The sequence below is a fragment of the Ahaetulla prasina genome, chromosome 1 (assembly GCF_028640845.1).
Source record: "Ahaetulla prasina isolate Xishuangbanna chromosome 1, ASM2864084v1, whole genome shotgun sequence".
In the NCBI taxonomy this organism is placed as follows: domain Eukaryota; kingdom Metazoa; phylum Chordata; class Lepidosauria; order Squamata; family Colubridae; genus Ahaetulla; species Ahaetulla prasina.
In genome coordinates this window covers 151536291-151549952 of record NC_080539.1, presented here as the reverse complement: position 1 = coordinate 151549952, position 13662 = coordinate 151536291, and the positions used below count along the sequence as shown (strand labels likewise).

Genomic DNA, 13662 nt, shown 5'->3' with positions numbered 1-13662 from the left:
TAAACAGATTACTGACTGCCACATCCTCCTATTGGACAATTCTCACGCCACTAGGCCTATCCATCTATCTTTATCAGGAAAGCTATGACCAATGGCTTCCCTTCTTGTGAACAGGTGGGTGATTCTATATACACATGTACATATAGATATACACATATCTTATATACACACATGCAAGATGCATGCTCACACAGAGGCTTAGAACTGAATCTATATGTTCAAAATTAAAGCAAAAAATACACATACATGCATCTGCAATAAGCAGTTTATAACTAATCCATTTGTACCCCTTTTTGCTTTCTAACTTCTTTGAAAGCTACTTTTTCTACTTTTCTACAAGTGTTGTCTGCAGACGGCTCTAATTCCTACTTTGTAAGTGGGAAGATGTTCATTCAGCTCCCAGCAGAACCATTTAAATTATTTTCCCCATTTCCTAAGCTTTCTACTCTTCTCTGTTTTTTTAAAGCCCATTAATGAGCTATTTCACTATTTTCCCAGTCACCTGAGGTAGATTTGGTACACACACACCTTAGTTTTAAAGAACCCAGGCAGTGTTGAGTTTGTTTATTTATTTAAGCTCTGGGTTACTGATATTAAAACATAATCTGAGGAAACACCCATCAAACATAAGCACAAATGTGCTTATGACATCAGATTCCAATGTCTTCTCAAGGATTGTGAAGAAACAATCAAATAATCTCACCAGAAATAAAAAGTATTTGTAATTTAAAAAAATTAATATGACATGTGAATTGAAATTGCCTTGTAATATTTATTTAGCAACTTCAACTAATGAGAAAAAGTTAAAACCAAAAATGGACAAGAAAAGAGATCAATGCTGCATGCAGTTCTATTATTATGGAATCTGATGCTATGGTAAAGGTGGGGAATTAAATATTGCTTTAGAATAGAATAGAATAGAATAGAATTTATTGGCCAAGTGTGATTGGACACACAAGGAATTTGTCTTGGTGCATATGCTCTCAGTGTACATAAAAGAAAAGATACGTTCATCAAGGTACAACATTTACAACACAATTGATGATCAATATATCAATATAAATCAATATAAATTTAAGTCATCCACATCCTTTCAAAAGAAGGGGAAACAGAATCATTTTTAAGTTATTACTTTGTATATAATGAAAGGATCTAGGGCAGGTATGTATGTCCAACACACTGCCCAAAGGCCCCATGCTGCCTTGGAAAGTTAGTAATGCAATTTAGTAATACAAGATCATAAACTTTTCACATTATATGTTATTTATATACCTTAACTATATTATATATATTTATATATGACCCAAGACAAATCCTCTTCACTCAATGTGGCTGAGCAAGCCAAAAGGTTGGACACACATGATCTAGGGCAGGGTGTCAAACTCGCGGCCTGCGGGTTGGATGCATCACGTGCTGGCCATCGCCACCCCCTGGTTTAGCAAAGGGGGAAAAAGTCACAAAACATCACGTGACAACAGCATGACGCTGCGAGTTTGACATCCCTGATCTAGGGCCTAAAGCTGAAAATTTTGAAATATCTCACAATTCCTTCAAGATGGTGTATATTTTCCCCCACCCTCACTCCACAACACAACCCTGTAAGGGAATTAAAGATGAGAGATGGCAACTAGATCAAATCAACCAGTGAGTTTCTCCACTTTATGGTGGCCTTGAACTCTTCCTACTCCAGAATTCTGACCACTACCCACCCTTCTTCTATTGACTTTGTCCCAAATTGCAACATCCATTCATAAAAGGACTTACAAACTTTTTGCAACTGGATGAGGCCAACCTCAAAAGGCCTGTCTGATTTGGTTTACACTGGGCTAGATGTGTTAAGCCAGCAGTAGTCTCAACCACTATTGTCATAAGCAATTTATTTCATTGTTAGGAATACAAACTTGTTTTGTTTTAGAACAAACTTGTTTTGGTCGGCACATTACAAAAAAGATGTTGAGACTTTGGAAAAAGTGCAGACAAGAGCAACTAAATTGATTAAAGGCCTGGAGACTAAAACATATAAAGAACGGTTGCAGGAACTGGGTATGGTTAGTCTAGAGAAAAAAAGAAAAATGGGTGACATGATAGCAGTATTCCAGTATTTGAGGGGCTGCCACATAGAGGAGGCGGTCAATTTATTTTCCAAAGCATCAGAGGGTCGGACAAGAAGCAATGGATGGAAACTAATTAAGGAGAGAAGCAACCTGGAATTAAATAGAAACTTCCTAACAGTGAGGACAATTAACCAGTGGAACAGTTTGCCTTCAGAAGCTGTAAATGCTGGATCACTGGAGGTTTTTAAGAGAAGACTGAACGGCCACTTGTCTCAACTTGTATAGGGTCTCTTGCTTGAGCAAAGGGTTGGACTAAGGTCTCTAAGGTCCCTTCTAGCTCAATTCTAATTGATGGATACTATAAGTATCTCCTGTCCTCTTAAATAAGGCTTCCCCAAGATTGCTCAGGATTCTGGGACTTCTACTGTTAACAAAGTAGGAAAGTCAGGGTTGTAGTGAGTGACCTACATGATAAAGTCTATGGATGTTTTCTGGGGGAAAGGGGCAGGGACAGCGGGCATGATTTCAGTCCCCTTGACATTCATAAGCAAGTGAGCCGAGCACATAATATTCTGGATGCAGATAGTAAATTATGCCAGCATAGTAGGTCCATGATTAAAATGACGCTACTCTTTCCCGCTGCAACATTAAGGAAGCAGATCACAGTCATTTTGTTTTATTCACATGCCTTTGTGGCAGCTCTTATTTCTCTCCAACAGGCCACAATCCCAATTAATCTCTTTATGGCCAGCTGCAAGAGGTGTTTCAGAGCTGTCGGTGTCACAGGTGAATTCCATACTAGAAGACCTGCTCTCATTTCATCTGGAGCAAATAGGTGTAAATACTTTATTAATTTAAAACACAGAGACACACACTCACACCAAGTGAAAGCTGTTCCCCACTGATTGATTTTTCAAAAGCTCCCTGGACTGATTCAACTACAGATGTTTGGGAAGTGATTGGATGTAAAGTAGTTTTAATTCATAAAAGCAATAAAAATTTGCTTATTGCCTGAACAGATGAGCTAGCTGAGGGGGCATAATTTGGAGAGTTCTTATTGCAAAAGTTTTTGAAAACAAGTAATGATAGTGCAGAGAAAAAGCCTTATTAGATACAGTCAATGATTTAAGAGGGGAAGAAAAGCTTTAAAATCTGGGCTGTATAATTTAACTGTACATCAGAGTAAATTGCTCTGCGTTCTCAGACTATCTAACTTTATTCCCAAAGAACACAACACTCTAAAAGACCAAGCTAAATAAATCTATATTTAAAGATGAAGATGGTCCATGCATATCTTTGGGAACTGTGCTCTGGGAAATTAAAACAAAAGCCAAAAAAAACCCCAAAAATACAACACTTAATAAATATTTTGAGCGAGCATTAATAGAGCCCAAGAATTCACGCTACAGTAATGTATTCCACTTTAGAAGATCATACTATCTCTAGAATTTCTTTGAAGTCCAAATTCTGGAATGAAATGGGTTTATTCTGAAAAGGTTTTCATATCCCTGGGGTGGAGAAGATGGTTCTGGATTGATTTCTTTCTGAATCTGGATGTTGACCAAGATAGCAAAGAATAAGCTAGCCATTTGAAAAGTAGGGAGCTTCGATTCAGCAGAATTGGTTTGAAGGATTGGATTCATAGTTCAGAAATGAGCCAATTTTCTCTTGAGTTGTTCCAGAAAGTCCCTTTAAACCTTGGTCTTCTGATCTAGGCCATGATTTGGGAAAATTGGAACTCTGCTTTCAATGTTAATGGAGACAAACTTCAAAGAGTTGAAGCTTTTGGGGTTCTTTTCAGAAAAAAGTCAATAACATTTGTAAGCTAGGCACGTTAGGTCAGGGGTGTCAAACTTGTGGCGTCATGGCGTTGCCATGTGATGTATCTCGACATTTTCCCTCTTCACTAAAGTGGGTGTGGGCATGGCCAGCGCGTGACGTATCTGGCCCACGGGCCGGGAGTTTGACAGTCCTGCTCTAGGTTCCTATGAGGAAACATTACAAGGTGTCAAGTTTCTTAGGAATCGATACAAGCTTCTTCATGTTCTTTTAAAATCTCTTTTTAAAAAATGACAGAAAGGCTGATTTTCACCACAAGTTATATCACATTCTGTCCAAAAACAACTGAATGTATTTAAAACGTCTCTAATCACGAATTTTTGTTGACATTCTCACAGACCTCAGAAAAATGAGCCAAAATTTTGCTGAAGCCTTCTTGACTCTTCTTTGGCCAGGCCTGTTCTTTTGCGAGCTTCATAATTCTATATTTAGTCATTCCTTCTTCCAACTAACTAAAAAGCAGAATTGATTTTAATTTACTCAGATCCTAGAATCTCCCACCTCCCTTGGGTTGCTTGGTTTGTTTGTTTGTTTTAATCATATTACTTTGATCATTTTCAGATCCTTAGAAAATGAGGCTGACCTTCAAGCAATATTATTTATTTTTAATATAAAATCAGTTCGCAATTCAGTTATTTTTTGTTAAAGAATTATCAGAGATATGATTATATTCAGTGATTTCCTTTGTCTGCCAAACTCAGTGTGATTTAAGTGTTTTTTGCAGGATTACAAAAATGTGTTGGGTGGGAAGTGAAAAATTTAAGAAGCAATCTTTGAGTTATTTTCAGTGGACAGTCCCTAATCTGAAAGTTGAGACATCTGAGAGCTTTCCTTTACTTTTATTCCCCTCCCCACAAAAAAAAGTATGTTGTTAGTTCAAATGGTGGCAGTTATTCATAACTGAAAGTTACAATACATGGCAGAGGTTGGTTTCACATACTGTAGTGCAGTGCAGTTCACCCAGCACTGGAAATGTGAACATGCACCATCCGCACATATGTGCTATGTCTCAAAACACGACAAGTTGCTCACCTGCGTCATCCACGCATGCGTGCGGCATCAAAAATACAGTGATATAGGACGGGATTGCACCTGGGAGGGGGCGGGGGCGGGCAGGCCCACCCTAAGGTTGCCACTACCAGTTCGCCCGAACCGGTCCTAACCAGCTGAATACCACCTCTGATGCTTGGGAACATTTAATGGGCCAACAGGATAGGTATTTAGAGCCATGGTGTCACAGTGCTTAGAATGCAGTATTGCAGGCTAATTCTTCTGACTGCCAGCAGTTCAATCCTGACTGGCTCAAGGTTGTCTCAGCCTTCCATCCTTCCAAGGTCAGTAAAATGAGAATCCAGATTGTTGGGGGCAAAATGCTGCCTCTGTAAACTTTTTAGAGAGAGAAGTAAAGCACTGTGAAGTGGTATATAAGTCTAAGTGCTACTGCTATTGCTATTTTGCCAAGAATAACCATAACAGCATTGTTATGTCACAACAAAACTTTGGAGAACAAGGAACATCAGTTGACTGTTCTTTCAGGATAATCATGCCATGCCACAGCTTTAAAAAACAGGTTTTTTCTCTTTAAGGAAAGATAGAGAATACATTTCTCATGTTTTCTTCTGAAGCTCACTCTGGTTTTCTGCTTTTGTTCAGTCCATTAATATGAGAAATAAAAATAGTTAGTTCCAAATAGGAGGTTGAATGATGTTAACAATTGTACAGTTCAACACACATCTTCATGGAATATACTATGATGTTTCTGTTCAATCAAAATTGTGCCATCAGAGCTTCCTGCTATCATATACCAATATATCTTTCCAATGGAAACATATTCTGGAAATGAAACATCTGCTAGAACAGCAGATTGTAACAAAGCAAGGAAAGATGACGATTAAGAAAAAAAGGGGCAGAGAAAGTCATGTGCATTGCATAGAATTTTGTTCAGAGAGAAAGCAGAACAAAATTCATATAATGCTAGAATGGAGCCATGTCAAATTTAATAAACCAGTGTTGCTTCTGAAACTGGCAATCTGTGAGTTTAGAGCCACACATGATTCATAAATACTTCTGTTTTGGCAAGCCCTGGACTTCCTTCTCCAACCACAATTGTTTAAATTGTGGTTGAAATTATTTCCCATCGTTTTGCAATAGGAAACTAATGGAAGCCCCAATATAGTTTAAATACCATTTAAGGGCCAACTAAATAAAAACATCTCAACAACAGCAGTAGCACACATGCATATACAGAAGAAAAATATCCCATCCATTGATACGAGAACCTCACACCCATGCCTGTCATGGCCCCATCCATGGTGGCCCATGCGCCTCTAAAAGCCACATGTGTGGCCCTGTGCAACGCAAAGGTTGTTCTCTTCTTTTTGTTCAACCTGTAGCTAGGGAAGTCTTGGAGTTTCTGTTCCAATCCAATCCTGGATAGCAGCAGACTGGGGAAGCAACAGTAAGTAAAATGAATGTCATCCAGTCCTGTAGAAAGAGAGGGGGGAGGGAGGGAGAGAGAGAGAGGGAGGGGCAGGCAATTAGGATTTGAACATAAGAAACCCAATTACTCCAAGTTTGTTTCAAACAAAGATGCATTGAGTTGGATTCTAGTTTAACAACTCCAGCCAGATGCTTCCAGGAATTCTGTATCTGAATTTTGTCCTTTCCAATAATAAAGTGACATTGAAGGTTGTTTACCCAGACATCATTTCCCATATCTTGATTAATAGCTATTGTAGCAAACAGACTCAGACTGATGGATCTATCATATATTTTTTCCGTAATTCTCTTTTTAAACCCATCCAGAGTGAAGACCACGATCATCTCTAATGATAGTATTTTTCCCTATGGAGATTCTATTGCCTATCTACCTTATTGAGTAATCACGATTTTACGAGGGAGTGGGGGAAAAGGATCTTTCCATTTTCCTTGATATCTTTCATAAATTAATGAGTAACCAAGTTTGCACAGCTCTGTCCTCATTAAACATCTACATTCATTGGTTATAAAATAACAAAATAATTCAAAAACTTGGACGAGAATAAAAAATCAATTGGTCATCATAATATTCCAAACCATGGTGCCAAGCACCTCCATAATAATTTAATCAGATAATGCTTTATTTACTTTATTATATGCGACAAACAGAAAATGCAAAAAAAAAATGACTATTCCACATTAAATAAGGATCAAGAATGTGATAAAGCTAAACCATATAGCTAAAATCTCTGACTGAAACATACAGTAATGGGGAAATTAAACTTTTTCAAAGTCATGCATGTGTATATATCTTTTGTCCAATCAAAATATTGGGATTATAGTTGAGAGTCATTATAAGCTATCGATAAACATCTTAGTAAAAATGTAACACTTTAATATTCTAACATCCATCAAGTCGTCTCAACATCTTCTCGAATATTTGGCTTGTTGGTTGCACTATGCACATATACACACAAACATCAAAACACACCAGTTGGTGCCCACTTCACTGATGAAGAGCTGAAATTAGATAATATTTGGGATTCTCATAGAGAATAGTTCTCCTGGGAAAGGAAGATGGGCAGCAAATGGGCTGGGTCACACTGGCATTAGAGACAGAGTTTTGTGAATTGTCAAGAGAAATCTAGGAAGGAAGATTTAAAATGGAAGCAATGGCTGAGGATTAAGATGAATATATTTTTCAAATGGTAGCCTGGTTTTAATAATGATTTGTAGTTTTAAAATGAGAAAGTATTCAAATATGTAGAACTAAATTGTTATTCCTGGTGGCACAGTGGTTAGAATGAAGTATTGCAGGCTACTTCTGCTGACTGCTGACTGCCAGGAGTTTAGCAGTTTGAGTCTCACCGGCTCAGGGTTGACTTAGCCTTCCATCCTTCCGAGGTGGGTAAAAGGAGGACCCAGGTTGTTGGGGGGAAATAGGCCGACTTTGTAAACTGCTTAGAGAGGGCTGTAAAGCACTGTGCAGCAGTATATAAGTCTAAGCGCTATTTTATTGTTATTGCAATTCTGAGAACATATACTTTATTTAATGGTGTGAAACTTGTAAACCTCTTGACTATTTACTTTAGGCTGTTATCGTTTGTCTTCTTGCTTTTTTTAAAAAAACTGTTATTCTTGTTATCTTTAATGAAAATTAACATTGAAAGGAGGAGAAGGATGTAGACACTAAATGGCTGTGGAAGATGGATTGTTGAATTTGGTAAAGAATAGCGTAGGGTGGCAAATCTAAGTTGGACAGGGCAGTGTTTGCAGTGCTGAAGAGATTTGCTTGGCATTATCAAAAGAATTGTGCTGAAGACCAGAAGGCCCGTAATGCCAGAAGAAAATTAGAAACCAATACACAGGATTCAGAGTTTTAGAAGAACGTGGCAGATAAGAAGATCAAAAGAAGAAGCCAAGAAACTGCCGGTCAGAGACAAGAGACAGGAAGAAAGAATGGCCACTAATCTCTGAAAGCCCTTTCTTAACATTAGAATTAAGACATAGGGGAGAGTTCAGAGTAGAGTAGCAGAGTAGCACACAAGTTATACACACATGTACTGTATGCATATACATTACAGACAATCGCTCTGATGCTGAAAGTTGGAATTCAAAAAGTTGTTTAAAATGCTAGTTGCAACAGATTGTTAGAGAGAGGTGGGAGGGAGGGGGGAGAGAGGAAGGAGGAAAGGAAAGGAAAGGAAAGGAAAGGAAGGAAGGAAGGAAGGAAGGAAGGAAGGAAGGAAGGAAGGAAGGAAGGAAGGAAGGAAGGAAGGAAGGAAGGAAGGAAGGAAGGAAGGTTGGTTGTCCACCATAGGATATAAGGTACTTTCAGGATGTAAATTGTACTTGCAAAACTTCTTTGGCTATCTTTTAGCAGAAAGTTCAGAAATTGACTATTATATGCACTTTCTCTTTCAGTCTAATATCTTGAATTCATAAATGCACCCTGCAACAATGATACTTTTTATTATATGTTAACTGAGCTGAAAATTAAAACTGGAGCATGGAGGCTTAACAGTAGCCCATTGATAGCTAACCCTCTAATTTCAGGAGGAACGGATCTGCTCAGGTTTCACAAATCTCAAATTCCATTTCAAATTAGATCTCCATTTCATAAGGAAGTCTCTGATTTCTATTCTGTGAGGAAGAAAAAAACCTTTCTCAACCAGCACTGGCAAAGCTTGCCACTGGCACAGTTTGATGTGGTGAAGGCAACAGGTTTTGTGGCGGACCTGAAAAGATGGAGTTGAGTCATTGATTTGGTCAGCGGAAAATATAATTTTGAAATTGGCCTTTTTGAGTGAAAAGGTTAAATTGGGTCCCCTATATTTTCGCTGTCTTGAAAACTTGTGTCTCCAATTATTGAATTACAGCTTCAAAAAGAACCTAGGAGAGATCCATTATGTCTCAAACTTGTACAACCACCCGCTGGATTGCTGGAATGCATAGCAGAGTTCTCAGTTGATAGAGTTTTATAAGCACCATGATGAAGTTAAACTTAATAGCAATTTGTATTCTATGGAGACCGAGAGTGAGCATACCGTTCCACTTGACAGCATGGTTATTGGAAGAGCTCACAGAAGTACAGATGAAGGCATTAGCTCATAGTTTTGTTTCGTGGCTGGAGCCAACAAATCAAATAGCTTGAAATTAATTGCTTAGATTTCCAACAAATCCAAAAGATGCCAAATCAGTGCAACTTCATCTTTGGGAATAGCTTGCCATGTCACAGCCAATAATTCACATAGACTTTGCAGAACCATTTATGGACACAACATTTTAGCTATCTGAGATGCATGTTCAAAATGGACAGCAGTCACAAATACTGTACATGGACTGTGTTGAGATAATTCTTAATAAGAACAGGTATCCTGAAGATTTCGTGAGCAGCAAAGGATTGAAGTTTCTAACTGAGCACTTCAAGATATGTATGAAAAAGAACATAATGGGGCCTACCATATTATCACTGTATGTCCCAGTTATAAGCATACTGGCTTCAGAATATTCAAAGTTTCAAGAGTACTTCTAAAACGGTCTGGAAAAAGAATCACATTGAATCTAAAGGCTCGGTTTTTTATTTGCATATTACAATACAAAGAGCTACTTTGGCATTATTAGGCTAGAAACTAGGAGATTGTGAGTTCACTCCTGTTTTAGACATGAAACCAGCTGGGTGAACTTGAGCCATTCCCACTTTCTCAGCCGTGAGAAGAAGGCAGGTCAGGCCACTTCTGCACACGTGGCCAAGAAAACTGCAGGAACCTCTCCAGACAATTAACAAGAGTCAAGACTGAAGGCACTGGAACAGAACAAAATTACAACGAAGTACACATGACAAAGCAAACACCAGGAGTGCTGCTCCTAAGTATATTCAAGTGTTCTGGACAAACAGATCAAATAAATTGAGTAATCTTCTCTGGAACATGTCACATTTACCAGCTAAGAGCACAGAGAGAAGATGTTGCCCACCATGGGTGGACATGCAACTCTACTACCTGGTTACTACCAAAAGTACTGAGCCCTGAAGTAGTTCCAGAATCAGTGGCTGTTCCATGATTGCTAATAAACTGAATGTTCCTAGTTTGGGTGTCAAAGATGATCCTATTCACATATGAAATCCAACACAGTGCATAAATTTGTAAATATAATAGGTTATAGTGTGTTGGGGGAATTGACTGACATGTCATGCCTATGATCAAGTACATTTAACTATGATAATTGGGACCAAACTTTCCATAACTAAGTGACTTAGTCGTACAGTGTGACATCACATGACTGTGCTGATTAGCAACAGAAAATCTGGCACTTCTGTTTGCTATCATTAAGTGAATCATTGCAGGTTATTAAGTGAGAACATTATGTGGTCACCATTTGTGATTTTCCATTGGTTTCTCCATTGACTTTGTTTGTTGGAAGCCAGCAAAAAAAGTCACAAATGGCAATCAGATATCTTAGAGAACCTGAGGCAAGCCAGGTGCCAACCACCTAGAGCACGGATGTCAAACTGGTGGCGTCACGTTGCCATCACGTAATGCTTTGCAATGTGTTTCCCATTCACAGAGCTAGAGAGGGCACGGCCTGCGTGAGACGCACCCAGCCTGCAGGCCGCCAGTTTGACACCCCTGACCTAGATCATGATCACATGACCACAGGGCCCCATGACCGACATAATTATGAAGACCAGTTGTATCTATCACTTGTTCAATACTATCATAAGTTCGAACAGTCATTGAATGAGTGATCCTTAAGGAGGTCCACCTGTATTGTTACTCAGTTGGCCTGCAAGAATATAATATCATAATATATTCTTTATGATTCTTTCAGACTGACTAAGGTCAATTATACATATTTCAATAAAGTAAATTTATATATATATATTTCTGACTCTAATTTGTCTGAGAGAGATGGACAGTTCAAAAATGTGACAATAAATAACATAATAAAATAATCCTAGAATTAAAGTACAAAGCAAAGATAGAAGGATGGTGCATGCTTTTTAAATCTGACACTAAAAGTGGACAAAATTAAATTGGTTAGAATTAGAATTCAACTGTCAGAACGACGTTCAATTGTACAATTATTATAGGTGTATTCTTGTTACAGCTGTATTTGTATTTTAATATAAATTAAATATAATATTTTAATATAACTGTAATAAAGATTTTTTGAAAATTAAAAAAAAAGAATTAGAACTGTAGTTTTTATGAAGTGTTTAGAATAGTGTTCAGACCAGCTAGACTTGACAGTTTCATTTGCACAATATAACTCTTAATTATCTTTAACCTGATTAGCTGTATGTGTGTGTATTAGTGTAATATTACGACAGTATGATACAGTAATTTAGCATTCCATGTATTCTGCAAACCAGGAAAAATGCATTAATTTGATTACCAGGTTATTTATGTTATTTATATTATATTACCGGGTTATTTATGATGTGTGAACAGTTTTAAGCACTAATGTACATCCAGCACATGTTACCGTATTTTGATTGTTTTTCTAACCATTTCCACTTTAAATATGATTTTTTCCCAAAAAGTACAAAAATCAATGTTAAGAATTTTGAACCTTCTTTCTCAAATAACAGAATGATGCTGTTCACATGATGAAAGCAGATTTTGATTTTTAAAAAATCAAAGTATACAATCAAATTCAGAGAAGTGCAAAGAACATTGGGCAGCCATGATCTGATCTCCACATTAGCCTGGCCATTTGGCAAATGAACTCACTTTGAGTTCCCAGGGAGCCAGCCAAAGGAGCAAGAATTCTGGTAGCTGTATTTAAACCAGCTGCTTTCTTCATATTGCTGTGACAGAGCTGGTAGCAGATTTGGACAGTGAGGAGGTTGGGGAGGAACGTGGGCCAGTCCTGGGGGCTGGGGAAAGCTTGGACGAGGGCTCTGCATTGGAGGCAGAGAGGGAGTTAGACAGCAGCAAGGCAGAAGAACAGCTGGAGTCCGTTCCTGGTATCCAGATGCGCATAGCTGTCAGAGGACAAGAACAATTAAGAAAGCAGGGTAGACTCAGGAGTAAGGCCTTGGAGATGATTGGCCCCTCCCATAGGACATAAAAGAGGAGCAAATGGGGTGTGGGCTTTTGTAGGAAGCAATTAGTTCATCTTGTTTCAAGATTGGAAAGTTCTGTTCGTGACTCTAATAGTCTCGGTGCCAAGTTTGGCCTTGCTCTGCATTTGGAAATTAGTTTTCTGGCAGTGTTTCAAGTGAGATAAGGTGTGGGGGTTGATAAACATTCCTCTGAAAGACTGTTTGCCAAAGCCTTGTTGACTGTGAATGAACGGAATTCACAGCCATGTTAATAAAAGTGGTTATACTGGGATTAAGACTTTGCTTCATGCTTTCTACAGAAGCCTGGGTCAGAACATATATTACTGAATGGCAAAGAAGAGACCATATCATTCTGAGGAAATGTGATCGAAACTAAGGGCAATTGGTAGAGGGCATTAAAGACCTTTTTCCCCTAGAAGAGATACTTCAGGAACATAATGCTCCAAAACACAGAGAGCGCCTTTGTTTTGCATTTCTATCTGAGCATTCATTGGCAGGATCTAGTGCAACAGTATACAGAACTGCAAAATAAAATATGCAAGAATATTTCTACCCCGTGTTCTGCCAGAAGTTTGTTATAAGACCATCTGGGCTGTTTTCATTTATCCAGCTGCATTTCTTGAGTTTTTGCATTTTTAATCAGCACATCATTCAAAAATGGCAGTGTGATTTTTTTAACTTCTTCAATTCCACTTAAAGCACTGAGGTACCTGGTTTCACGTTATGGCTTTCATTTCGTGGACAACGTATTATAATCCGAGCACTTCCTCTTCCATTCTCCCATGTTTCTAATTGCTTTTCTCTTTTCCTCTCCTTCTCTTTTTCAGGTTTCTGTGAACACAAACAAGAGATCAGTGAAGGAACAGCAAAGAAGGGCAAAGGGGCAGCATCTAAGAGGAAAGATTAGGAGAATATACAGACAGAAATCCGGATTGGTAGATAACTGTGATTCAAACTGGCCGCCTGAGCTGCTTGTTGCTATATTATCAGCAAGTTGTAAACTCTTAGCAGTTCATAAACTTGAAGGAGAAAATACACGGGCTAATTCAAGAGACTGGCAGACAAGAATCACCTTCCCAATGCACTAGCCTACCTGTTGATATCAGTACTTAAGTTGAGGTACTCCTTGACCATACCTGAGAACCAGTGGTGGGTTTCAATTTTTTTTACTACCGGTTCTGTGGGTGGGGCTTGGTGGGCATGGCATAGTATGCTGGGCGT

General features: G+C 38.4%; 1 long non-coding RNA gene across 1 annotated transcript in view; it reads left to right on the top strand.

Annotated features, from left to right (window-relative positions):
• The window catches only part of LOC131188790 (uncharacterized), a 32960-nt gene extending 19542 nt beyond the window's left edge, over window positions 1–13418 (top strand). Inside the window, exon 3 of the long non-coding RNA XR_009152839.1 lies at window positions 13269–13418. This is a non-coding gene — a long non-coding RNA (uncharacterized LOC131188790). The remainder of the gene's footprint in view (window positions 1–13268) is intronic.
• Window positions 13419–13662: the final 244 nt, after the last annotated feature.